Below are 26,129 nucleotides of genomic sequence, written 5' to 3' on the forward strand. Positions count from 1 at the left end.
ATTAAACAGGAGTAACATAACGATACCACAAAGCCCAACACCATGACAAACACTGGTAATTTTCCACCAGTATCCATTTTTCCTTTCTATTTTAAATAAAGATTTATCACATAAATTTAGAAAAGGAGATAGATGCTCTATGGAATAACAGAAAGTGGACACATGGTTTAGTTCTTCTCAAAGAATTTTAAATGTAAATGATGTGTGCAACCTCTATATTTCCCTGAAAGAGAATTGCTTACTTTTCTCTTTTGCTGTTTCCTACTTACCATGTATGCTGGTGAACCAGCCAGGACTGAGGATTCAGTGTGAGAAAACATGCAAGGTAATAAGACTGCAATAACAGCATCAACGAAAGACAAGAGTGCTTGAATGATGAATGTCACAAAACTCTCTACTGGCCCTCAACTTCCTATTTATCCCTAAATGTTAGGTGGTAAGAAATAAACCTCTGCCTTATTTAAGCCACTGATCTGCAGATAATCTTTATATATTCTTGATATTAATTATTTTCTCTTGTGTAATGGATTAATTTCTCTGTCTTTGTAGTTTTATATTTTATTTTGATGAACAGAAATTTGCAATTTAAAACTAGATGGACCTATTAATACTGTCTTAAATTTAGTGTCTTTTTTATCTTATTAACAAATTCATTTATCTTCCAAGATTATAAAAATGTACCTAATGTTTGCATTACATTATATTAAGTACCTAATATACCTAAACTACCTTCTGAAAAAAATTATTTATTTATTTATTTCAATTTTTTTTCCTAATGTTTATTTATTCTTGAGAGCTAGAGAGGTAGAGCACAAGAAGGGGAGGGGCAGAGAGAGAGGGAGACACACATTTTGAAGCAGGCTCCAGGCTCTGAGCTGTCAGCACAGAGCCAGATGTGGGGGCTCAAACCCAGAAACCCTGAGCTCATGACCTGAGCCAAAGTTGGATGCTTAACTGACTGAGCCACCCAGGTGCCTCTGAAATACCTTCTGAAAATTTAAAGTTGAGACTCATTGTATTCAATCCACTTGACAGTTACTTTCAGGTACTAGGAAAGAGAAGGATGCAACTTTATTCACTTTCAAATGGAAAACCAGTTACTTAGAAAATTTTACTGAATATCCTGCCATTTCCCACTAATTCACAATTGTATCTTTGTTACCTCTATTAAAGGGAGTCTAAAGGAAACACAACTTTAGGAATTAGCATTGCATTATTTTGTAATCCTGAAAACATACATACTCTAGGATCCACAAACATTCTTCTGAAGTATTATATATAGAATTATTGTAAAGTGCAGTATGAAATGCTTTAAAAAGGTTATATAGCAGTGTTGTTTATAATTAATCAAAGAATGGAGAACCCAAATGTCAATTAACAGGAGAAAATAAATCTGATTTTTTCCCATTTAAATATAAGGAGAATAAGGTGGAAAGTCAACATTAACAGAAACATAATGTTAGTTGACAAAAGTGTAATATGAAACCACTTTTGTTAAGTTTTAGAAACAATCAAAACTAAATAACTTATTGGTTTTATTGTTTAAGGTACACACATATTATAAAATTGGCATAAGGAAAATCAAGGGAATGTTTAAAAAGTCTGGAGACTATGTGTGAGAAAGGAGTTTGACTCAGAATTTATTTTTCTTTTAGTAATTTTTATTTTGTTACAATTTTAAACTCAGAGAAAAATGGCAAGAATAACACAGAAAATAACCTTTACCTAGAATCCACAATTGTTAATATTTTATTCAATTAAAATAAATTTTATGCATGTGGGGCGTGTGAGTGGTTTAGTCAGTTAAGCGTCAGACTTCAACTCAGGTCATGATCTCACAGTCCATGAGTTCTAGTCCCGTGTTAGCTCTGTGCTGACAGCTCAGAGCCTGGAGCCTGCTTCAGATTCTGTGTCTCCCCTCTCTGTCTGCCCCTCCCCAGCTCATTCTCTGTCTCACTCTGTGTCTCAAAAAAAAAACCCTAAATGTGAAAACAAAAATTTAATAAATTTTATGCATTAAAAATAAAATTTTATGTTAAAATTTTATGCAATATTATTGCCATTCTTTCTTTGTTGGGTGTGTGTATCCACACACACATACACACACGATATTATTATTTCTTCTAGATATTTTGCACTTCCATATACATTTACAATCAGCTTGTCAGATTCTATGAGTAGCTCACTGGGATTATGATTTGGAAGGCATGGGATCTGTAGACCAATTAATGGAGAAGTGACTTCCTAATGATATTGAGACATTCATATTTTGAACATGATATATCTGTCCATTTGTTTTTTTAAATTTGTCTCAAGTTTTGTAGTTTTTAGTGTAAAACTTTTGCATGTTTTAATTTTATTCATATCCAATGAGTTTGTTTTTTTTTTAACTTTTTACTTTAAAGGGTAGTTTAGTTTTTATGTTATTTGCCAATATTTGTTGCTACTATATAAAAAAATTGATTTTATTTTTGACCATGTATTCTGCATTCTTGGTAAATTAGTTTCTTGGTTCTTAATGTTTGTTAATGTCTTAAAGATTTCTTTACAAGCAATCATATCTTCTGAGAGTGGAAATAGTGTCACATTTTCCTTTTCAAAACTGCATGAATTTTATTTATATTTCTTACCTTATTGCTAGTATAATCAATCAAGGCTATATAGAAATGGTGAGGATGGACATTAGAGCCTTGTTACTGAATTTAGGGGAAGCATTTAATGTTTCACTTTTAAAAATGACTGTCAGTGTTGTAGCTGCAGGTGTTTTGTGGATATCTTTTATCCTATTCAGAAGTTTCCTTTACTTCAGTTTGCTGACATGTTTAAATAGATGGAAGTAGAACTTTACCAAATTATTTTCTGCATATATTGATATGATCCTATAATTTTTCTCCTTTGTATTCAATTCATAAATGATTCTAAGTTATTTAAAAGATATTAAATAAATCTTGTGTACATGGAACAAATCCCACTTAGGAGTTAGTTATTTTATATTGTATATACTGCTGGATGGATTTTGGTATTCTTTCTTTCAGAAGTTTTAAATCTACTGTCATGATATATTTATTTTTTATTTTTTTTTACTTGTGTAGATTTGGCTTTAGTATCAGGATTTGCTAGCTTCATAAAATGAATGGAGATTTCTCTTCTATTTTCTGAAAAATAGGTGATATTTTTTCTTCCATGAACAAGAGAACTCAACAGTGAAGCCATATAAGCCTCAGTTTTCTGTGTAATAATGTTTCTGATAAAAAAATGTAATTTATTTGGAGTGCCTGGGTATCTCAGTCAGTTGAGTTTCCCACTTCTGCTCAGGTCATGATCTCACAGTTCCTAAGTTCAAGCACTGCACTGGGCCCTCAGCTGTCACACATAGCCCGCTTTGGATCTTCTGTCCCCTCTCTCTCTCTGCACCTCCCCCACTCACGCTCTCTCTCAAAAATAAATAAAACAACAAAAAAAGTAATTTCTTTAACTGATATAAGACTATTCTTGGGGCACCTGGGTGGCTCAGTCGGTTAAGCGGCTGACTTCGGCTCAGGGCGTGATCTCGCTGTCCGTGAGTTCGAGCCCCGCGTGGGGCTTTGTGCTGACAGCTCAGAGCCTGGAGCCTGTTTCAGATTCTGTGTCTCCCTCTCTCTGACCCTTCCCTGTTCATGCTCTGTCTCTCCCTGTCTCAAAAATAAATAAATGTTAAAAAAAATTTTTTAAGACCATTCTTACATCAGGTGTGTTAAATTGTACTTTTTAAAGGAATTATCACACTTTGGTATAGAGTTGTGATCATCTTTTCTATAGCCCCCCCTTTTTTTTTGATCTGTAGGATGATCAATATTGATACATATTTTTCATTTCTGGAATTAATAATTTATCTCTGTTTCTCTGTCTCTCTCAATATGTTTTGCTAGTATATATTTTCAAAAAATAAACTATTTTTAGATTTGTGTTCTGTTTTCTCTTTGTTCTTATTTTTCTAATATTTGAAAAAGTTTTTAATGTTTCATTTATTTTTGAGTGTGAGAGTGTGAGCCGGGGAGAGACAGAAAGAGAGGTGAACAGAAGATCTGAAGCGGGCTCTGTGCTGACAGCAGCAGGCCCGATGTAGGGCTCAAACTCACAAACCGTGAGTGAGATCATGACCTGAGCTGATGTTGGATGTTCAACCAACTGAACCACCCAAATGCCCCTCTTTGCTCTTATTTTTACTGTTTTGTTCAAATTATGTTACATTTAAATAGTCAGCTTCTTTTTGTTTTCTTATGGTAAAATAGTTTTTCTTTTCTATTAGCATTTATATCTATAACTTTCCATATAATCACTTTATTTGTAATCCACTAATAAATGTGTCATAATTTTATTATCACTTGATTCAAAATATTTCATAATGACCCAAGTGATTACTTTTTGAAATACCATTTTCTATTGCATTTAACTTTCCAAATAAATACCTTTTAAAACAGTTATTATAATTATTAATTTAAAACTACTATTTTCAGAGAATATTCTTTGTAATATTTCCATCTTTGACATTATTGAGATTTATTCTGACCTACATTGTCTTAGTTAATATTCTAGGTGCCCTTGAAAATAATGTATATTCTGGAATTATTGGTGCAGTATTTTGTAAAAGCCAACTGGGTCAGGGTGATTGGTAGTGTTTAGTTCTTCTATATCCTAGCTGCTTTTTTTTTTTAATCTGTTTATTAATCCCAGCAAAGTGTTTGTTACAATCTCCAACTATGATTTTGGAATTATCTCTAATCCCCTTTAGTTCTTGAAGTTGTGTTGTTGTTGTTTTTTTGTTATTGTTGTTTTAAAAGTTGTGATATTAGGAGAATTTACTAGGGATTTATAACTTCCTGATATATTCATTTGTGGTAATATTCCTTATTTTGATACCCAATATTTTCCTGTGTTTTTATAATCACACAGTTTTCTAATGTTACAGGATACATTTCATTTTCCATTACTTTGCTTTAATACTGTCAGTTTGTAAATCCAAAGTATGATCCTGCAGATAGCATAGACTTCTCTAGCTTTTTAATCCATTCTAATTCTGCCTTTTATAGTAAGCCATTATACTCTTAAAAGTTTAAAAAATTGACATAAATTGTTGCATTGATGTCTATTATTTTATGATTTGTTTTATATTTATCCAGTTACCCCCCCCCCCAACCTAATCCTTCTTTTTTATCTTTATTAGGGTTAATTTAGTGTTTTATTTTGTTTTTACTATTTTAGTATATTTCTTCTATTGACTCCGTATCTATGCATCCTTACATATTTTGTTATTTCTCTAGAGATTAAAAAAATGCACCTTAGTCTATGACATAAAATCAAAGGACCTTACCACAGACAGATACAATCCCCATATGTTGTGGTATCGTTTTCATGTATAATACATGCACATATATTACAAAGCACAAAACACAGCATTGTATATGCCATTTTGAGTGCTCCTCATTTCTTCCCATATCCACAGTTCCATCTGGTTTCATTTCTCTTTATCTTAAATAACCTATTTACTGTTATTTGCAGTGCAGTTCCACTAGCTGCATATTTATCATACTTTGTTTATGTACAGAAGCCTTTATTTTGCCTTCATATGAAGGATAGTTTTTCTGGATTTGGAATTTTGACTTAACAGATTTTTCTTGTTTTCCCCAATCTATAAAGATTTGTTTTATTTTCATCTTCTACATTGTTTCTGTAAAAAAAATGCAGCTGCCTTTCTTATTATGGTTCCCCTATATATGATATATTACTTCCTTTTGGATGCTTTAATGATATTTTATTTTTAGATTTTGAAAATTTGACTCTGTCTCCCTAGAAGTTATTTATTTTGTATTTATACCGAATGGGGTTTGTTGTCCTTCTTGGATGTAAACATCTATGTCAGTCAATAAATTTGGGAAGTTTGGGGACATTATTTCTTCAAATATTTTTTTCTATCTTTTTTTTTCTTTCTTTGGCTTCATTTCAACATAAATGGTTTATATAATCACATGGCTCATTGAGAATCTTTTAATTAAAAAATACTTATTTCTCTATTATTTTGATAATTGTATTGGTCTATTGTTCAATTTAACTGGCCTTTTTTTGACTTTAATCTGTAGTTAATCATCCAGTAAAACTTTATTATCATATTTTATTAATTTTAATTCCAGAATTCCTTTTAATTTAAAAAATATTTGCCTCTTTTTTTGCAGAAATATCCTATTTATTATATTATTACACAAATTTTCTGTAAGTCCTTGAACATATTTATGAAAGCAACATTATAGTCATTGTCTACTAATTCGAACATACAAGTCATTTATGTGTCAGTTTCAATTGATTCCCTTGTCTTTTGAACATAGGTCAATGTTTTTGTTTTTATTCATGTCTAATTTTTTTTTATTATATACATGACATTGTGAATTGATGAAATGTAGACATTTTGAAGAGTGTTGAGTTTTGTTCTACTAAACAGAGAACTTGGCTGGAATTAACCGAAATATATTTCTCCCTTATACCATGTAGCAGTTGTTCAGTAGTTTGAGCCTTTTAGATTTTGCATTCCTCAAGAAGTTCTGGAAACTTCTCCATGTGTCTATAGTTCAGAAGTCAGCCAAAGTTTTTTACTGAAGTTTATACAAAGATTTTGGCATTCACACTTCTTCAATTTCTTCCTTTCTGAGATCTTCTTTACTTTTCATCTCTTCTGGAAGCTCCAACTCTGTTCTTCAGTTCATGAACACGTAGGCAACAAATTTCCACATGACTTCATGTCACCTTCAAACAAACCAATTGGGTGGTGAGTTCCTTCTGGATAAAAGTCACAAAACACAGCTCCTAGTCACTGCCCTTCATTCAGTCATCAACTTCCTTGCAGTTTCTGCCTGGTTTTGGCAACTATCCAGTGCCTTCACATGGTTGACTTTAACATTTTGTTCAGACATATAACTTTTATTTGTAAGAGGGTATGTCTGATATAAGCTAGCCATTACCTGAAACAGAACTATGCTTTGCATAGTTTCTCTTTAAATATGGGTATTGGGTTCATATATTTTCCATTTATTATAATAATTACTAGCATAAATATTTTCTATATGTCACAGTAAAACATAATTAGATTTTTTGACCACAGTGATATAAACAAACTTCTGAAATGGCATTGATTTTACTTTTTTGTTGTTGTTGTTGTTTTTTCTTTTTTTAAGGACAATTGCTTATTTGTACCTGTACTATTCTGTCCGTGGAATTATGCTTTTTTTCCTCTTGACACTCCCATGAGTGGGAAATTTTATTGAATTTTCTTGGAATTTGTGTCAGGTTTATGCTGGAAACATTTATTTCAAAGTCAAAACAGAGACTTCATCTGTAGACTGGGTGGAATTATAGCATGGATGTACATTTCACTAGGAGTCCAAAGTCCACTTTAGCAGTCCTAATTCCTCTTTAGGAAATTATTTTCTTTCTTTAAGTACTAGCTGGTATTTGATAATGTCTGGTGTGAAAATGTTGTGGTTCTCTTTTATTCCACTTGAAGAATGGGTAAAGTAATGGTAGCAGTGAGATAAGAATGTAGGGATTAGAGCAATTCAATATTCGACATTTCAACCAAGCTCCTGTCTCAACTACCATTCTCACTTCCTCCCTTTGTGCTACATTCTTGTGCGTCTGTTGGTTATCCAGAGAAGCTCTCCTTTCCACTGCAGTTGTCACCTATGAGTACCAGTCTCTAGCTTTCTGAATTGACTCTATTCATGTGTGGGCAGAAAATTTTCATTAATTGACAGTCTATCTCCTGTCTCATTTTTTTTTAATTTAACATTTATTTATTTTTGAGAGACAGAGCAAGACAGAGCATGAGTGGAGGAGGGGTGGGGGAAGGGAGACACAGAATCCAAATCAGACTTCAGGCTCTGAGCTGTCAGCACAGAGACCAACGCAGGGCTCGAACTTACGGACCGCAAGATCATGACCTGAGCCAAAGTCAGATGCTTAACCTACTGAACCACCCAGGCACCCTTGTCTCATTTGTTTTTATGTGTTTACTTTTATTGTCATTTTATAAGATCCTGAGAACAAAGAGAAACAGACATGTGGCCACCTTTCATTACCCACCTTACACTCACTACCTTCAAATGCATCATTTTATTGGTTTCAACTGACATCATGGTCAATACAAATGTGGGCCTTTTGTATCAAAACTTTTCAAATGAATCCCTCCTTTTTCAATCCTATGTAGTTGCCTTTAACTTCTAAATTGAAATGTTTTATATATAATCCTGTTAGATTTCATTTCAAGAATTTTAGACCCTCTTGTTAACCTTTTAAAGTGCTTTTGACTCTATTTTGTCATCTGAAATATCACAGCTCCCTCCTGCCAATATGCCATCTGTGATGACATATGGTGGTTTAACTTCTACAGCATGATTTGAAAAGGGTCATTGCATCACTGTCAGCCTGAATCTTACCTTAGATAACTAACCCGAGGCCCCTTTTCTGGTGCAGAGGCAATTTTCTTGCTCTTTTTGAATTATTCCCTTGATAACAATGAAAGGTATTTGTTAAACAGAAAAGTAAAATTTATTGAATAAATGCCAATCATCTTAAGTGCATTATCTCTATTAAATCTCAAAACTGTAAGGATGCAATATTTTTCTTATATTATTGATGAAGACACTGGGGCGCCTGGGTGGCTCAGTCGGTTGAGCGTCCAACTTCAGCTCGGGTCATGATCTCACAGTCTGTGAGTTTGAGCCCCGCGTCGGGCTCTGTGCTGACAGCTCAGAGCCCAGAGCCTGTTTCAGATTCTGTGTCTCCCTCTCTCTGACCCTCCCCCATTCATGCTCTGTCTCTCTCTGTCTCAAAAATAAATAAATGTTAAAAAAAGTTATTGATGAAGACACTGAAGCAGAAGTGGTTTATGTTATTTTCTTGAGGTTACACCGAGAGCAATTGAGAAGAATGAGATTTGGACTCATACTTTATGTCTTTAAAACTCATAATCTTCCCACTGCTGAACTTTAATTTCAGTGTAAGGAAAGAGCAGAGCTCAGTAATCCCAATTCTTCCTATATGCTGATCCTGGGGTAGTCTTTAAAAGGAGTATCTCAATCTGCCCTAGATTTTTGTAGTTTCAGAAAGGACTATGTTTGCTGCAATTAACAAGCAAAGCTATCAAATCACAAAGATATCAAATGCCTCTGCAATTCTTTTTATCATTCTCTCATGAACACATTTTTTTAAAAAATCACTCTAAGATTCCAGGTGTTTCATCTCCAAAGAGTGAGCAGGAGAATGTGGAACAACAGACAATGCAAAGTAGTTTACTATGGTTCCTTTCAAGAGGCTTTCCCAATACCTTTCACTACTGGCTGGAAGTATGTCACATAGTCATATATAAATAAAAGGAAATGGGGAATGATTCACATTCCCAGCTTCCATATAGCAACTATTCTAAGCATTTAGTATATCTTTATTTTTGTATCTTTCTGTATCTCTCTCTCTCTCTCCATATATATAGTCTGAATATATTTTAATTTAAATAAGTTTTGCATCTCATTCTGTGTCTTACTTTAACACACCAGCTTATACTTGTGAGATGTATCTATTTTCTGATGTATGCATACTCTCCAGTATTCTGATCATTGACTAAGATTTCATGATGTGTGTCCAACATACATGCATTCAAAATCCCTTATTCTCACAGAAAAACTAAACTGTATACATATTGTTGTACATACATACTTATAGACCCTTGTGAGAAAGTCTTTGGAATACATATGGAGACATAGAATACGTAATTTGACTAATTATTACCAGACTGCTCTCTAGAATGGCAATGCCAATATATAATCCTTAACTGCATAAGTTTCCCTATAGTCTACATCACCTGTTGACAATACTGAGTTTCTAAATTTTAAAGCTTGATAGACATAATAATTTTTTCTATTTTAAGTTTAATATCCCTGCTAATTAATTATGCTCTCTTTTCATTTGTTTTTTGTATCCATCAGGGTTCTCCAGAGAAAAAGAATCAGTAATTTGTTGGATTTATATGTATTGTGAAAAATTGGCTCACATGATAATGAAGACTGAGAAGTCCCACATGGTCCACAAGCCTTCTGCAAGCTGGAGGTCCAGGAAATCCAGTAGTATAATTCAGTCTCAAGTCTAAAGTCTCAAGAACCAAGGGAGCCATTGGTATCCTAGTCTGAAGGCCAAAAAAAGATGAGATATCTCAATTCAAGCAGGCAAGGGGAAGCAAAAACTGTTGAATTTCTCCTTCCTTCACCTTTTGTTCTATTCAGGCCCTCAAGGGATTGGATAATACACAACCACATTGGGGAAGGCAGTCTACTTTACAGAATCCACCAATTCAAATGCTTATCTCCTTGAGAAATATCCCCGCAGACACACCCAGAAAATCTAGACACCCCAGGGTCAATGGAGTTGATATATAAAATTAACCATCACTGTCTTTATTCATTTTTTTTTCCTGTGAGATAGAGAGAGAGAGAGAGAGAGAGCTCACAAGAGCATGATTAGGCAAGGGGCAGAGGAAGAGGGAGAGAGAGAATCCTAAAAAGACTCCCCACCAGCTTGGAGCCCGACATTGGGTGATCTCAGACTGTGAGATTGTAACCTAAGCCAAAATCAAGAGTTGGACGCTTAAATGACTGAGCCATCCAGGCACCCCAACCATAACTGTCTTTAACCTTTTGTTTTTTTCTCTATCTGCAGTTTTCAATTTCTGTTGATTTTCTTTTTCACTGATAGTCTTGACTTTTTTTAATATGTAGGAAATCTTTATATTTTCAGACGGTATTTCCATCTAAATCCTTGTCAGATTTAGAAATGTACAGATATTCTCTAGAATTGTTTTTAACATGTTAACTTCATTGAATGAGTGTTCAATTTTAACAACACCAAATTATTGCATAAAAAGACTTAATGGTAACACCATCAGACTCTTCCATTTATTTTTCTTTACAAATTTTATTTTGAGTTTTTATTTAAGAAGTCTTTCTCTACCCTTAGCTTTTCCAGCTTCTAGAGTCTAACTGATTTTCTTGTTCATTGCTCCTTCTTTTTACAAAGCACAGTACTCCAATATGTGTTTCCATCTTCAACTCTTTTTCTGAAATTGGCTCCCTGTGTCCCACTTATGAGAAGCCTTTCAATTACATTTGACTGATGTGAATAATCCAGAATTATCTCTGAAATTCAGGATCCTTAACTAATTAAATCTGCACCATCACAAAGTAAGGTATCATATTCATAGGTTCTAGATGATAGGACAGAGTCACCTTCTCAGGACCATTATTCAGCCTACCACTCATTTGAAGTAAAAGATTGCAAAAAGGTCTACTATAAAATGCCTAATCATAAGAAAGCTTAAGTCAATATCTTAATATTATAAAGGAGACTTCAGGAGAATAAATATTACTAAGGAGAAACAAATTAAATAATAGAACATTCAATTTATGAAAAATATATAGTCCAAATGTATATGCACCCAATAGAGATTTACAAACACATGGAATAAGTGCTGACCAAAAAGAAATTGGAAAGAAGCAAATTACCAATTATATTTGGACATTTCAATATTTACTTCTAAGTAATTGGCATTACAATTACACAAATTTAAATTAATAAGGTAATTTAAGGGATGGTTAATTTATATTTACAATTACTAAACATTTTTCTTATTACTTTAATTACAACAAAAATTAATTAGGAAAAGTATACTTGAAAAATAATATCCACCAACTCAACCTAATTGATATTTATAGAACATCCCCCTTCAAAAAATCAAGATCAAGTAGGAAATTCATTAAGAAATTTTAGGCTTGGGAACATTCCAAATAAAGTTAAAAGTATATTTAACTAAAACAAATAAAAATATAATTATTTCATGCAATAAAGGTAAAGTAGTGATTAGAGGGAAATTTATAGCTTTAAAGCTTTTATTAGGAAAAATGTAAGGAATACACACAGTGATTTATATTTGTACCTTAAGAAACTAGAAAGATGAAATGAAATTAAAACTGAAGGAACTATATTTAAGGAGGTTATAAAGATAAAAACAGTAATCAGTTAAAACAGAATCATTAAAGGGAATCAGTGGTTCAAGAATTAGTTCTTCAAAAATATCAGTACAATTTATAAACCCTAGCCAAGCTGACGAAGAAAATAAAAAAGAAGCACAAATCACTAATACTAGAAAAGAAAGAAGACATCAATACCAGTCTTATAAATACTACAATGATAATAAAGGAATATTAATAACTTAATATTGAAAAATTTAATAAACATATATAAAATGGAGAATTTCTGAAAAAATATAACATCAAAGCTTCTAAAAAATAAATAGATATTATGAAGAAAAAATAGATAATAGAAAATAGGCAATGCCTTATATGCATTAAAACAATTGTATTTGAAATTTTATTTTTTTAAGCACCCAAAGTAAAATTCAGAATGAGTCAATTTCAGGGGTGAATTCTACCAGTGTTTAAAAAATTAATAAAAAAATAATTTTATACTAAATTTTTTAGAAACTGGAGGACAAAGATAAATTCCATTCATTTTATGAGGTCGGCATTTCTCTGAATCCAAAATCAAAGAAAATACAAGAAAAATCAGGTAGACACATAAGATAACAAACCAACAAAACTTCATGACAATGTATTTTAAATAATTTTTGTAAAGTTAGGAAATACATATCAGTTTCCTGGTTACTAGCTCTTCCATTTATACCAGTATTTTAATTTCTCTTATTCTACATAATTAAAAAAAATTTCCTGTTGACATACATAGCCACAATTTCCTCCACTGACTGAACCAGCCAGGAGCCCCATGTAGCCACAATTCTTTTTTTTTAAATTTTTTTTAATGTTTATTTATTATTGAGAGACAGGGAGACAGAGTATGAGCAGGGGAAGGGCCGAGAGATGGAGAGACACAGATTCTGAAGTAGGCTCCAGGCTCCGAGCTGTCAGCACAGAGCCCGACATGGGGCTGGAACTCACAAACCACGAGACCATGACCTGAGCCAAAGTCGGATGCTCAACCGACTGAGCCACCCAGGCGCCCCTAGCCACAATTCTATATTTTGCCCATCTATGAAATTCTATTTTGTACATATATAACAATAAAGCCATTTTTATTTCTCAAAAAAATAATAAAGTTAGGAAATATAATCCAGCAACATAAGAGATAATAATGCGCCATTACCAAATGTTGTTTATTCCAGGAATGGAAATTAGTCTGTAATGTGTTATTGCTACAAGTCACAAGAATGGCTAAAATGAAAGATTTACATTTCCAAATACTATTAATGAAGGTACAATCACTTTGTAAAATATTTTCACACTCTATTGTAAAATGAAATAGCACTCATATGAGGTGATATCATTGCAGTTTTGACTGGCTTTTCCCTGATGATTAGTGGTGTTGATCTTTTCTGTTGTCTGTTGGCTATTTGCATGTCTTCTTCAGAAAAATGTTTATTCAAGTCCTCTGACTGCTTTTTAATCAGGTTGCTTATTTTTTGATAGAAGTTGTATAAGTACTTTATATATTTTGGATATTAATCCCTAACCAAATGTATGATTTGCAAATATCTTCTTACACCTGTTAGATTGGCTATATCAAAAAGACAAAAAATGACAAGTGTTGGTGAGGATGTAGAAAAAAGAGAGCCCTTATACACTGTTAGTTGGAAAGTAAGTTGATGCAGTTACTATGGAAAACAGTAGGGAGTTTCCTGAAAAAGTTAAAAATAGAACTACCATATGCTTTAGCAATTCCACTTCTGGGTGTTTGCCTAAAAAGAACAAAAACACCAATTTGGGAAGATAAATGTACCCCTATGTTCAATGCAGCATTATTTACAAAACCAAGGTATGGAAGCAATCCAAGTGTCCATTGTAGATGAATGTGTAAAGAAGATGTGTATATATTCAATGGAATATTACTCAGCCATAAAAAGAACAAAATCTTGCCATTTGTGACAACATGGATAGCCTCAAAGTGTATCGCTAAGCGAAATAAATCAGGAAGAGAAAAACAAATACTGTATGATTTCATTTGTATGTACAGTATAAAAAGCAAAATGAATGAACAAACAAAACAAAATAGAAACATACTCATAGATACAGGAAAAAAAAAAAACTGTTGATTACCAGAGCAGGGCCTGAGCAAAATAGATGAAGGGGATTAAGAGGCAAAAAATTCTGTTATAAAGTAAATAAGCCATGGGGATGTAATGTACAGCAGAGAGAACACAGTCAATAATATTGTAATAACTGTATGGTGACAGAAGGTAACTAGACTTACCATGGGGTCATTTTGTAATGTAAAAAATATCCAGTTACTATGAAGTACACCTGACATTAATAGAATATGGCATATCAATTATACTTCGGTTAAAAAAATGCAATATCACTTATATGATCTAGCAAATCTATTTTATATATTTAAACAAGATAAATAAAAAAGCAATCACACAAAGACTTGGACATTAATGTCCACAGAATATTTATTTTAAATTGCCATAAACTAAAAAAAAATCCAAAAGCATAGGTGAATGGATAAACAAATTTTAGTATATCTGTGCAACAGAATAGTACAGCAATAAAAATGAGTGATATCCTGACACTCCAAAGCATATGGATGAATATCAAAACCATTATTCTGAGGAAGCAAAGGTAGATATTAAAGAGTAAACACTATATATTTTCATTTATATGAAACTCTAGAAATGAGAAGCCTAAAAAATAGTGTAAGAAAACATATCAAATGTTGACTTGGGCCATAAGTAGAAAAGTATTGACTGGAAAGGGCACGAGGGAGTTATTTTTGGATGGATGGAAATATTGAACACAACTTTGGTAATGTTGATAGTCACACAGGTGTATACATTTGCTAAAACTGACCAATCTAAAGAGTGTATTTTATGTAAGTTTTATCTCAAAAAAAGTTTATTGTTAATAAAAGATAACATTTTTTCCACTTATAGTGTTCCTTTTTTTCATACAGGTTTTTGGCCCATTTAGGCTTTATATGTTTTGCTTAGGTGTGCATTTTGTTTAGGTTAAATTCAATTTGATTTTATTCTATACAGTTCTTTTATATACTTCATTGAGAATTTCCCTATTGCAATTGCAATATGTTGATTTGCAATTATTTGAAAACATACATTTTTTTGTATATTGTCTAATTGCTTTTGTACAAAATTGAGTAATCTAAGTAAATCTTATTCAGCAGTCTTTTAAGTTTATTTATTTATTTTGAGAAAGAGGGAGAGACAGCGTGAATGAGGTAGGGGCAGAGAGAGAGGATCCCAAGCATCCTCCACACCGTCAGCATGGAGACTGACATGGGACTCTAACGCATGAACCATGAGATCATGACCTAGATCGAAATCAGGAGCTGGACGCTTAACCAGCTGAGCCACCCACGTGCCCCAAGCAATTTTGTTGAATTTGGACAAATGTATTAAAACATGTTTTAGTTTTCTATTGCTGATATAAAAATCATCACAACTCATTGGCTTAAAACAACATGAGTTTAACTAACTTATAGATGTCAAAAAGGGCTTAGTGGCCTGCATTCCTTGTGAAGAATTAATTTCCTTATCATTCCCAGGTTCTGGAAGCTGCCTGCATTCCTTGGCTTAAGGCCCTTTCCTCCATTTTCAAAGCCAGCAACATAACATCTTCTTCCCCTCTGACCTTTGCTTTCTTCTTTACATCATCTCTTTCAGGCTCTGAACAAGATCACCCACCCCTCCCTTTGACAAGGACCCTTATTAAATTGAGCATACTCAATTTAATACTCCCCATCTTCATATGATGCATCTTCCCCCATCTTCATATGATTAACTTGATTCCACCTTTAAAGTTGCTTTACCATGTACAGTAGGATATTCACAGGTTTTCTGAGATTCAGAGTTGGACATCTTTGTGGGGGCATTATTCATCTTACCACATTTACCTTGTACTTTTCAGTAAAAATGGAGTTCCCTTAAATACTGAGTATAATGGACAGTTATTGAGCAACTAACAATCACTATAGTTGGCTGTGATCCTAAAGCAGTATTTGCTAAACACACTCTTTGCCCACCAGCCCATGGTGACACACCTGAGTTTTAGTAAATCCACGTGCTCTGTTTAGTAAAAAGGTGTTCTGCAAGTCATGAAAATAGTTACTTTCTTCCAATTCAAAAAGTATTTTGAATTCATGTGTTATGTAACTACAGGGAAAGCTTTGCATCTAATTCTTTTTTTGATGTAAGCATTCAGAAACCTCGGTTCTTTGTAATCAGTGACTACTTTGTCTAAAATAGGACCATCACTTTCACATATTTTAGTTCCGTGACACTGAGGTTGCTAAATGTGTCATCCTTTCTTACTCAGCTCTCCATTTGCATCCTCTCCATGCTTAAAGCATCCAGAACTTGTGCACCATAAGAAACAAAAAATATGTCAGAAAACATTTAAACTAGACTTTGGAAGGTTTTGACTACTAAACTGCTAATTTATAGTCTGTATTTGTGCAAATGATATAATACCTATGATTTTCAGTTTCTTCACTGTGAAATTAGGATAATGATACTTTTATGCTACCTCTTAGCATATATAAGAGGATCAATACATGATAATAATTTACAAATTACAAAGTGCTCTACAAATGCAAATTACTACTAATATAAAAATGAGCTTCTAGGCACATTTATACTTCTGGGGAAACATGTACACTGGTAAAAACTTCATGGAGGAATATTTGATACTTCCCTTTTTGGCCACATCGTTTTAGTAATAAGAATTTATTTTACAGATATCACAAGACTACACTAAACGATTTATGAAAACTATACTTATCAGAGGAAACAATGAAAACATATAAAAATAAGTCATGGCACGTCTATATGATAGAAAAATATGCAGTAATTTAAGTTCACAATTATCGGGGCACGTGGATGGCTCATTTGGTTAAGCGTCTGACTCTTGATTTTGGCTCAGGTCATGGTCTCAGGGTCATGACATCGAGCCCAGTGTGGGGATTTGTGTTCAGCGTTACAGCTTACTTAAGATTCTTTCTCTCTGCACCTACCTCGACTCGCATACACGCACATACACATACACATGCTCTCTCTTTGTCTTTGTCTCTAAAAAAATAAATAAATAAAAATTTAAAAAAATTAAATCACAATTATCATAACTGTTACCATGGTGCCTATGTTCACATAATAAAGTTAGGTGAGGCTACTATAAACAATCAAATCCAAACTTTGTTGCACACATACACATACAGGCAAACATAATAATGGACCACATTAAATTGCTGAATATTATTTTGCCTGAGTATGTTAGATTATGTATGTTTTAAAACTTTATTTTTTTTGGCATTTATAATTGTCTTCAATAAATATGTTTGACTTAAAATATAGAGGGAAGAAATATATCCTTTAAAAAGTGGTTTCCATACAATCTCTTCTACACTAGTTAATAAATTCATTAAACAAATGGATTACTACTCTCCTCAACAATCAAAAACCCCAGCAAATCCCGGGAAAGGGAAATATGACTTCCAGAGTTTCCACAATATATTGCTTAAATGTCTAGTTTTCAACCAAAAAATTATAAACCATAAAAAAGAAGAAAGTATGACCATTCAAAGAAGTAAATTAAATTATCAGGAACTATCCTGAGGAAACCCAGGCATTAAACTTAAAGGAAAAAAAATTTTTAAATTGCCTTAAATAGACTTAAAGAGTTAAGGGAAAATATGAGCAAAAACCCCCACATGCAATTAGGAAAATAAGTATGAACAAAAGGAGTATATCAATAAAGAGATAGAAATTATACAAAGAAGTCAACTGAAAGTCTGGATTGAAAGGAACAAAAACTGACATGAAAAATTCAGTACAGGGGTTCAAGAGCATATTAAGCAGGCAGAAGACAGAGTCATCAAACTAAGTAGATAAGAAATGAAATCATTGTGTCTAAGAAGCAGAGAGAAGAAAGAAAAATGAACAGGACCTAAGGATCATGTGGGACACCATCAGGTAACCAAGATAATTTTTATAGAGGTCCCATAAGGAGAAGAGGTGATAGTAGGAAGGGAGTGGAAGGGAGAGAAACAGCTGAGTCTGACACAGGGCTCAATTTCACAAATCCTGAGATCATGACCTGGGCTGAAATCAAGAGTCAGACTCTTAACCCGCTAAGTCACCCAGGTGCCCAGAAGGAGACTCACTTTAGATCCAAATCCACAAGTAACTTGAAAGTGAAAAGGTGAACAAAGACAGTCTATGCAAACAGTAACCAAAAGAGATCTGGTTAGCTATACTAATATTAGGAAACATAGGCTTTATGTAAAAACTGTTATATGAGACAATATGAATCATATGGGTCAATAAATCATGAAGATACATTAATTATGAATATATATGCATAAAACAGAGCCACAATATGTTTAAAAATTGACAGAAGTAAAAGGATAAATAGATAGTTCTATACTAATAGTTTGAAGACTTCAATATACCACTTTGAATAATGGATAGAATACCTAGGCTGAAGATCTTGAGGAAATAGAGAAGTTGCACAAACACCGTAAACCAAACAGACATAAAAGACTTACACAGAGTACCGTACCTCACAAAAGAATAATATTTTTCTCAAGTGAAAATAGATCATTACCATAATAGATTATTTGTTAGTTCAGAAATCAGCCTCAATAAACGTAAAAGGTTTGAAATGATACAAAGTACATTCTCTGACCACAATGGAATGAAGCTTGAAATGCATAACAGAGGAAAATTAGAAAGTGACACATATGTGCAAATTAAATAACACAATCCTCTTTTTAAATTTTATTTTAGACAGAGAGAGAACAAGCAGGTGAGGGGCAGGGAGAGACAGAGAGAGAGAGAGAGAGAGAGAGAGAGAGAGAGAGAGAGAGATTGAGAAGCTCTTGATCTCACAGCTGTGGGATAATGATCTGAGCCAAAATCAAGAGTCAGATACTCAACCAACTAAGCCACCCTTAGTGGCTTACTAACACACTCTTAATTAACCAATGTGTCAAAGAAGAAATTACAAGTGGAATTAAAAAATGCATACAAAAATGCAAATGAAAACACAACATACCAAAACTTATAGGATGCAGTGAAAGAAGTCCTCAGAATGACATTTATGGCTATAAATGTCTACATTACAAAAATAAAAATCTCATTAATAACCAAACCTTGAGAAGCTGTAGTTTACTATAAGAGAGCAAACTAAATCCAAATATAGCAGAAGGAAGAAAATAATAAAGATCAGAATGGATATGAACTAAAAAGAGGATAGAAAAACAATAAAATTCATAATACCTAAACTTGTTCCTTGGAGAGAGAACCAAACTGGAAAAAAAAAATTAGCTACATTGATAGGCTAAAAAAAAAAAAAAAAAAAGAGAGAGAGAGAGAAGACACAAATGACGAAAACCAGGAGTGAAAGGGCGCCTCAATGGCTCAGTCGGTTAAGTGTCCGACTTCGGCTCAGGTCATGATCTCCTGGTTCATGAGTTTGAGCCCCGCGTCTGGCTCTGGGCTGACAGCTCGGGGTCTGGAGCCCACTTCAGTTTCTGTGTCTCCCTCTGTCTGCCCCTCTGCTGCTTGCACTTTGTCTCTCGCGTTGTCTCAAAAATAAATAAACATTAAAAAAATATTTTTTTAAAAAAATCAGGAGTGAAAATGGAGACATTAATATTGAGCTTATAGAAAATTAAAGATTATATGATATTATGAATAATTGTATGCCAGAAAATTAGATATTGTAAATAATAGAATTTATCAAAATTGGTTCAAGAAGAAATAGAAAATTTCAACAAATTTATAACAAGTAAGGAGATTGATCTGTAATCAAAACTTTCTGGAGGAGAAAAGCCCATAACCAGATGGCTTCTTTAGTGTATTCTACTAAACATTTAAAGAAGAATTAATAATTCTCAGGGCGCCTGGGTGTCTCAGTCCATTTAATGTCCGACTTGGGCTCAGTTCGTGATATCACGGTTCACGGGTTTGAGCCCCGCACCAGGCTCTGTGCTGACAGCTCATAGCCTGTAGCCTGCTTCAGATTCTGTCTCCCTCTCTCTCTGCCCCTCCCCCCACTTGTGCTCACTCTCTTTCTCTCTCTCTCAAAAATAATAAATGAACGTTTATAAACATTAAAAAAAAAGAATTGACAATGCTTATCTAACTCTTACAAAAACATAGGAGAAACACCTCCTAACTTTTTCTGTAAGGCCAGCTGTACCCTGATATCAAAGTGAGGTAGAGACAATAAAAGAAATTAGAGAATACAGAACATTTATGATACAGAGAATTGCAAAATATAGAATCGTTATGAATAAAGATTAAGTAATACTCAACAAAATACTACCACACCAAATGCAATAGCATATTGAAAGAATTATATACGATTAACAAGTGAGATTTATCACAGGCATGCAAGGGTGGTTTAACATAAAGAAAATCAATCAATGTAATCCACCACATTAATAGAAAATATTACAGAAAAAATAATCATCTTAATTGATATAGAAATGCTATTTGACAAACTGAACACCCTTTTATGATAAAAAACAGCCTTTCATGACAAAAATGAAGAATAGAATGGGGGTTTCCTAACAGGATAAAGGCATTTATGCAAAACCTGCAGCTAACATAATACTCAGGTTAGAACTGAGAATTCAGAAATAAACCCACATTATTATGGCCAATTAAATTTAAACAAGGATGATAATCCATTTAAAGGGAAAATATAGTCTCTTCAACAAATGGGCGGGTGCAAATGGATTTTCACATGCAAAAGAGTTTCACATACATCCTTACCTCACACCATAAACAAAAGTTAACTCAAAATGGATCAATGACCTGAATATGTAAACTAAAATTTTAGAAGAAAACTTAGGGGCAATCTTCATGATTTTAGATTTAGCAACATATTTTAAATATGACCCTAAAAGCACCTGTAAGAAAAGAAACAATATAGCTTGTAGTTGTAATTGCATTGACACAATCTTACCCAATTTATCAACAGACTATGTAAATCTCAAGTGGATTTTCACATGTCATATGGCAAACTCAAGATTCAGTACAAAAATGGAAAAATAGCTGAACCATATTTGATGATTGGAAAGGTTAATTTTGGCTGATGTCTGCCTCAGTGATTTGGAACATCTGTGAAATGTATGCTGTTAATGCTTTTGATGTGTTTGATTCCCAGGAGAACTGTTATAAATTAAGCAGAAGCCTAACTTTATTTTTGATCTTGGAATATAAATTTTCTAAGAATAAGGTAATTAAGAATGCAAGCTAGAATCAACCCCTTTTATAATGCTTTCTGATTTCACCAGCTATTGTGTGATCAGCTATTGTGTATTAGGCAATTACTGAAACACTGGGCTTCGGTCCTTGGAGCTTACATCCCACTCTTAATAAATTTGCTATGAGGGATAAAAGCTGTAAAAGACCTGCTTAGTTACTGGCAGAGAGCAAGCATGAGATTCAGTTGTCTTCTGAATCTCTATCTACAAAATCAGGAATATAATAGCTCCTTTAACTGTTGCGATGGTAAAGATGACATAATCTACATGAAAGCATGTTACAGTATCTTAACATTCAAAAATGGTAACTCTCACTTTTCAGTGCCTACCATATTCATGTCATAAAATGAATGAATCAATGATACAATAACTTGTGAGTAGGAGTCTAAAAGGGCAGATATTATCAATAGATTTTAGTGTTTGGGGAAGAATATAAGACATAGACAAAACTTGAGCACATATGCTGATATTTGTGACTTGAGGTGATTTTTTTATACATTTATTCCATGCATGCATGGTCAATTTTCAAGATGTATGCTTTGGAATTTGTTCAGGGATCAGTATAGCAAGAACTGTGTCCTGATTATTTAGGCATCCTTTGTATCGATGGGCTCCCTCAGAGATGCCTCAATCTTCACCATGTTTCTTTTTGCTTGGATATTACTGTTTCAGCTCAACACTGCTTTTTGCTCTCCATTTTCAGTAGTCATAGCTTAACTGCCACTAATGATAGCGAAATCACTTCGGTCTCTTAGGTACACATACCGTCTCCTTAGATCAATATGTACCTCTCTCCTGCTTGATGCCAACTCCCCCAGCTCCAGCCAATCAAGAGTTGCACAGACCCTTCATTTTTCTGAATGAATGTTTTATAAAATCAAATCAAGTTCTATTAGGTTTCCTTCACCTTCTTTCTCCAACAAAATTAGCTGGATGGAAAAGAGGAAGTATTCCTTAGTCTTCAATTATTTATTCATTTTGTGTTTCCTAAACCCTTCAGTTTATGATTAAAAAGGCAGAAAAACTGTATGACCTTGAGCAAGTTATTTAACTTGTCTGTGTTTCAATTTCCTCATACACTTACAACATTTAAAATAATGTTTAGAATCTAGTAAGCACTACGGAAGTGTAATTAATTATTATTATGACCCAGCTTAGCACACTTCCTAAGAGGTCCTCTTCCCCAGTTGTAGCCACTCGTCTCTATACAGCATGTGTGTGCATGCATGTATGTGTGTTAAACCCACTAGGTGCAAATAGGAAATATCCTCTCTTAATTACTTATTTATTCGAGAATGGGCTCATCAACCCTGCCCAAATGAAGAGAGACATTGAAGGCTATTCAAAATCAATGTGAATGTCAACACACTTAGACAAATGGCCAACCTGCCTTGTGATAAGCACAATGAACAAATCAATGAAACCCATTAGAAGGTACTGAAGAATAATAAATTATAAAGAGATAAATAACATTTCAGCAATGGTTTGGCCCTGAGACTTTGAATTGAAGGTGTCAGAACTGGAAACTCCTCAGATATTCCCTGTATAACTTAAGTCATGGCAAAATATATGAATCATTTTAAAAAGATCATAACTTCTCTATATGAACAAAGTGTATTGGTCAATTTGCATGTAAACATTCCTGTCTGTAAACTCACCGAAGCATGCAGCAAGAGCACTGTCCTGTCTGTCAATGTGGTCTCCCTCAATCCCACCTCCTGTTGATGGACATAAATGAGAAAATGTTGAGTCAGAAGACTTAAGCCATCATTACCACAAATGTACAAACAACCCAGAAAGTTGTCCTGACCTCGTGGTTGAGAAAAAGGTAGTATTTCATTTTAGAATATGTGTTAACTTCTAGGTATTTTCCCATAACCATCTTTTTCAGTGTGCTTACAATAAAAGATCTATCAGTATGCGGTCAATGGAAGACCAGCTACAATGTAGGCTAATTGAAAAGGACTTAAATAGTTATTCATATTTACCTTGCTAAAACATCCAGGGGAATTTGCATTTCAACAGGGGATAAGACTTACATCACAGAAGTGAATCTATGATGTTACAAGTGGAGGCATCAGTGAACAAGTCAAGGAGGAACTGGGGCTACACAAGGCCTGGCCACTTTCCCTGAAATCACATGTCTTATTCAGGTACCACATTTCTTCTTTCAGTAAGGCTAGAGTAACTCTGGTTTTTGGATTAAAATGTTGTCAATCTGCACATAGCCTTCTGGAATTTTGTACCCAATTAAACCATCTGTTGGTGCCCTGGAGCACACCCACCTACAAATTTCTCAGTTAATGAGTTGCTCAGTGGTTTCAGTAAAATTTCGTCCTCAAGGACAATACCTTGTGCAGTTAAAAAGCCTGAAACTACTGGAGCATAGAGAAAACACAAAAATATGTGCTTTTTATACTGTAAAAGGGTCAGTGTCAAAACAAGTGTGAGAAAAGTAGATTTGTTCGGTTCAGCAAATGGGTGTTCTCTTCATGGCATTTCCAAATTTACCAATTTAAGAAAAAAATTAACACAGTCTTGAGACAGGATCCTCCATTTTATTGTAGAAGCTGCCTTCTCTGACAGTTATGAAAAATATGTCATACAAGGCATCTTCACAAGTGGTGAGATTCTGCTTACTGATATAAATTTATGATGCACAGGAAGCAGGTGTATGGTGGAGAAATTGTTCTTCAGGTTTTGTGTATGAGGGTTCTGCAAAGAGTTATTGATATATTACTGAGAGAAAGTGTGTGAGACAGAGGGACAAGGAAGGGTGTGGAGAGAAAAAGTAAAAAAAAAAATAGAAAGAAGGGAGGATAGAAATAAAAATAGGAAGTAGAAGATATAGGGAAAAGTCTAGGAAAAAGGAATCACCCCTTTATCAAATTACTAATTCAAGCTTTTGTTAATCTAGGGATTTTAATATATTCATCTTATATTTAGGCTTAAGTAATAATATCTTTTTAAATTGAAATATAGTTGACATAAAACAGTGTATTTGTATCAGGTGTACAACACAGTGATTTGACAAGTTTATATGTTATGGTATGCTCACCACAAGTGTAGCTATCATCTGTCACCATACAACACTATTACAATACCATTGATTATATTTCCTATGCTGTACCTTTCATTCCTATGACTTATTCCTTCCATAACTGGAAGACTGTACCACCCATTCTGCTTTCCGCATTTGCCCACCCCCCATCCCATCCCTTCTGGCAACTGTCAAATAATATCTTTTAATACATGTGTACGCTTCCAACACACAATTAAATGTAGGAAGGTACTTCTTAAAGACATCTTTTCTATAAACCAACTATTTAGCCTTACCTATTTTTTTTTTTTTTGCCAAAACGAATGCTGAGAATCAGTTCACAGATTAATGATTCACTATCACCATAGTTACAAGAAAATTTTGTGACCAAAGAAAAATTTTCAGCATTAGGCTAGAAACCTATATAGACATTTATATAGACACAGGTTTACAAATAAGTTTCATCATATATGCTAACTCTCAATTGTAGATAGTAGCTGACTGAGAGTTGAATTGGGAGAGAGACTGAGGTCAAGGACAAACACAGAAGAAATGGCTGACAAGTCTTCCATGGGCATAAGAAGGAGAATTGTACCATACGTCCCAGGTATTTGTGATCTGTTCTAGCACTGCATTCTCCAAAAGAGTAGCCACTAGCCACATGTGGCTATCGAGTACCTGTCATATGGCTAGTCCAAATTGAGACAAGCTATGTGTATAAAATTCTCACTGGATTTCAGACCTAGTACTCAAAACATGTAAAATATCTAACAATTTTTATAGTGATTACAGGTTAAAATGTTTTTTTTAATGTGACTACTAGAAAAATTAAAACTATGTATATGGCTCACATTATAATTCTATTGGGCAAAATTGGCCTATCAAATCAACTCAAATGGTGTTATTTTTTTTAATGTTTATTTATTTTTGAGAGAGAGAGAGACAGCATGAGCAGGGGAGGGGCAGAGAGAGATGGAAACACAGAATCCAAAGCAGGCCCCAGGCTCTGAGGTGTCAGCATGGATCGGACGTGGGGCTTAAACTCATGAGCCATGAGATCACAACTTGAGCTGAAGTTGGACACTTAACCGACTGAGCCACCCGGACATCCCAACCCAAATGGCTGTCTTATTGATCATGTCAAACACATATATAATTAATATCCTTTCATTTTTTCTACATGGGTCCCATACTATAAATACTATATTAACTTTTTTGTACTAAGAAGATCTGACTGCAGCATATATATATGAAAAAAATAGTTAACATTTGCTAAGCATTTATGATGTCCCACAATCCTATATTATAATCTGATTGATAAATGAGGAAACAGGCTTAGTGCGCTTAAGTAACTCACCAAAGTTGTCAGTCTAATAAGCAGCAGACATGTGATCTAAATCCTAGTAGTCTGTCATAACTTCTGGGCTAGTCTCCCTGTTTTAGGCTTATAAAATGTGTAAATGCATTCAGTATTATAACGGATTCTAGGAAATTCTTAAATATTTCAAAATGGCACAACTCAAGTAAATCATGATTCCCATCTTGTGGTACCTGGTTTGTAAAGACTTTAGGACCTCACATAAATGACTTCATCTCAAAAAACTGTGAGAAATAAATTTCTGTTGATTATAAACCACCCAGTCTATGGTACTTTGTTATAGCAGCCCAAACTGACCAAGACAATCACTAATAATTCCGGGTCAGTGTGGGCCTCTGT

This window comes from Felis catus, chromosome A3 (genome assembly GCF_018350175.1).
Source record: "Felis catus isolate Fca126 chromosome A3, F.catus_Fca126_mat1.0, whole genome shotgun sequence".
Classification (NCBI taxonomy): Eukaryota; Metazoa; Chordata; class Mammalia; order Carnivora; family Felidae; genus Felis; species Felis catus.